Source organism: Lytechinus variegatus, chromosome 13 (genome assembly GCF_018143015.1).
Source record: "Lytechinus variegatus isolate NC3 chromosome 13, Lvar_3.0, whole genome shotgun sequence".
In the NCBI taxonomy this organism is placed as follows: Eukaryota; Metazoa; Echinodermata; class Echinoidea; order Temnopleuroida; family Toxopneustidae; genus Lytechinus; species Lytechinus variegatus.
The window spans coordinates 25,520,428-25,523,559 of record NC_054752.1 but is presented as its reverse complement, the minus strand read 5'-3'; the positions used below and the strand labels follow the sequence as shown (position 1 = coordinate 25,523,559).

General features: G+C 36.0%; 1 long non-coding RNA gene across 1 annotated transcript; it reads left to right on the top strand.

Annotated features, from left to right (window-relative positions):
* Positions 1-207: 207 nt before the first annotated feature.
* LOC121426808 lies at positions 208-1,409 on the top strand. Its single transcript, XR_005971631.1, has 2 exons — positions 208-452; positions 1,220-1,409. It is a non-coding gene; the product is annotated as an uncharacterized LOC121426808 (long non-coding RNA).
* Positions 1,410-3,132: the final 1,723 nt, after the last annotated feature.

The window sequence follows — 3,132 nt, the reverse complement described above, 5'->3', positions numbered from 1 at the left end:
AAAAATGACACTTTTTCAGTGCTTCAAAAAGTGGGGCCCTGTCCCCTGCCCCCCTCCCAGGATCGCCGCCCCTGGGTCAGTCCAATAAAAATATAATACTAGTTATAGCGTTATTAGTCTCTATGATCAGTCCATGACATTTATTCCTACTCGAGGTCCGGTCCATTATGGTCAGTCTGCTTCGAGATTGGCTTGCCATACAAGCGCAAAAAGTTGAAGATATCTCTCTCGATCTCTCTCATCGTGATCGCATAGCTAGCTAGCTGCAGAGATTATACAGAAATCGTTGTGGGAGTGTGTGCAGTGCTACCGAAATTGTTTACAAACTTCGTTAACTACGTTTTCGGGCTTGGAAATTCGTCTTTATTCGTGGATTGATTCTGATACCGATTCTGTGATCTTGGATTAATATTTCTGTGTGATAGAGATTACTGTCAACCCGACGTAAATAGGTGAGTTTGATGTTTTATTTTGTCGCACTTTTTATCCTTTTCGCTGCTTACCATCACCCCGGAGAATCCCGGGAGATTGATGTGAGATATCCGTTGGTTGCCAATAGTGCATTCTTTAGATGTTGTTGATTAACAGTGCTGCAACGTGCAAGTAAGTATTAGTACACGTAGGCCTAAAAGGTTAGATATATTTTTTCTAAGTCACTATTTCACAGAAATAAAGAATGTAATCATGGTAATAGACCAGATATTTCATTCTACCTATCTTCCTTCATGTTTATTCATGTTTTTATAAAATTTCTTGGGCTGTTGGGTTTTTTAATAGTCTAGCGAGTCTAGGTCTAGAGTCTACCGTCTAGTCTCTAACTTTAGATCTATTTATTTTTATGTCATTTTTTTTATACAAAAAACATGTAGATATTGTTCTAAGTTTCTTACACTTCACTTGTTAGTCTTCATTACAACTTTATCTTTTAACAATTCATTTGGAAATAGAACGCAATATAATTGCGGCCCTTCCACCGGTGCCTTGGATCTCCGATCTTGGCGGAGGAAGAATAGGAGAGAGAGAGAGGTGGTGTTAGTTTGGCCTGCACACTATTTGTATTGAAATTAATAGGCCAGGGACGGAGTTTAGATCATTAATTTGCAAAGAATTTAATAATTAAACTTTACTCCACTCTATTCTTTTGTACAAGAACATGTAGACTCCCTCTAGTCTAATTGCCATTTTTCATTAATATTCACCGTTGTCTCTTCTTTTCTAGGAGTAGGAATCGACTGGATTTTATTCGGGAGTGGATAATCTAGGATTCAGGGCCTTTTAGTGAAAAAGACTCAACCATGGGGAACGGCGAGAGTTCCCCCCAGCTGAAGCGAAGGAATAGCTACCCTTTGATGGCATCAAAGCAGGCCATGCCAGAGAAAATGGAGCTCGATGATCGTTTCATGAGAATTTTGGTAAGTGGATTATGACAGAAATTGCTATGTTGATGAGTATGTTCAACCTTAGTATCAGGGTAAACGTTTTACCAGAATTAAATGTTTTTATCCCCATTTCTCCCTCTTTTTTTCTGCAGGTTCCAAGTATATATTGCAGCTTTAATCAAATTAATTGCCTTTTCACATCCTTCTGTTACATGATAATTCTTTGCCCTAGATTGGTGATTGACTGCCATTGGAGTTTTGCCAGACAGTCGCTAGATGACACAGCTATAACTAATACTTTTGTTATCACTTTTTTATTCCTTGTTTTCTAATGATTTTAATGATTTTGATTCTTCTATGGTATATATTTTTCATGCTACAGTGTATTTTATAATGCTTTTTTTTATTTAAAAACAATATTCCAATCACATTTTTTATGAATGAGTCATGTCTGATTTTACAGGGGAGAGATTTGTCTTTCATCGCTGGACATGGATTCTTATATACAAAAAAAAATGTACATGTTTGTATGTATTTCAAATTTACCCGTGGTGTATATTTAGATATTCTCATTGTTATCCCTTGCATTTACTTTAAAATAAAAGCATTCACGGAATATTACATTTGAGTTTTAATATGTAGAGCTGACTCTCTCTTCAAGTGTGAGATATGAGGGATCCTATTGTGATATAAACATCAAGAACATGGAGTGAATAAATAATGAAGAAATATTGTTGGGTCACTGTACCCACAATTATCTACTAGACCTATACTTTGCCTTGACTTTATTTTGTGCAAAATCTAATTGATACGTTGAATTTTGAGAGGTGAAAGATCCCATTGTAATACAAAAATGAAGCACAGAGCAAACAAATATTTGCGTCAAGTACTGTAAGTACAACATTTACATCTATAGATCAATGTTGACAAACCTGAGAACTTCTTTAAAATTGAAGTTACCACTAACTGCTCTTATCCATGACTAAATTAGCTAAAAAATTGCTTCGAATGATAGAATCGTTCAAGAGAACTTTTGGTTAAAATTAGGTATTCAGGAACTTGAAATGACACTTTATCAGCAAGGTTAAGTTCAGGAAATGATGACATAATGGCTGTGACCACACTGAATGACCGATACTATTCTTAAAATGCACCTCCTCTTTACCGAAGAAACACAAAAAGATGTAGGCTAATCCACACATCCTGAAATGGTTTTCATTGTGGATGTAATTTTTAGTAGTTAAAACTAACAGTATGAGGAGGTTCTTGCATTTTTATAGTACCAATGTCTGTTCATACATGTAGCTTTATTACAACAGCACTCCACAATAACCTCTGAAGTCAAACCACACATTTCCTTGTTTTTGCCAAAGTTTTAAGAATAACATCTGGGGTTTTTTTGTTATAAAACCCATTCCCCCCTTACAGGTCTACAGTTTGGTATATTACAATGTAGGAAACTTGGTGTCTACTCAAGCCATTGAGCCAAATTTCATGATCTTATAAAAGTCAAAGACAACAAGGAATTAAAACAAATACTATCTAATTTGTTTTGGTTGGTCACTCATAGGCCAGTTAGTTGTGAAGAATTGCCTGGTTTTGTTTAAAATATCGAAAGCTCATAAAAAGAGGAGGAACTCCAGTTGTACATTGGTATTATGGGTACAAATGTTTTATTCGTCAAGTCAATGCTTAAAAGAAGAAACATTCTTGATTAGGAAGGGGTGGGGCCAAGGGGGGGGGGGACCAGTGT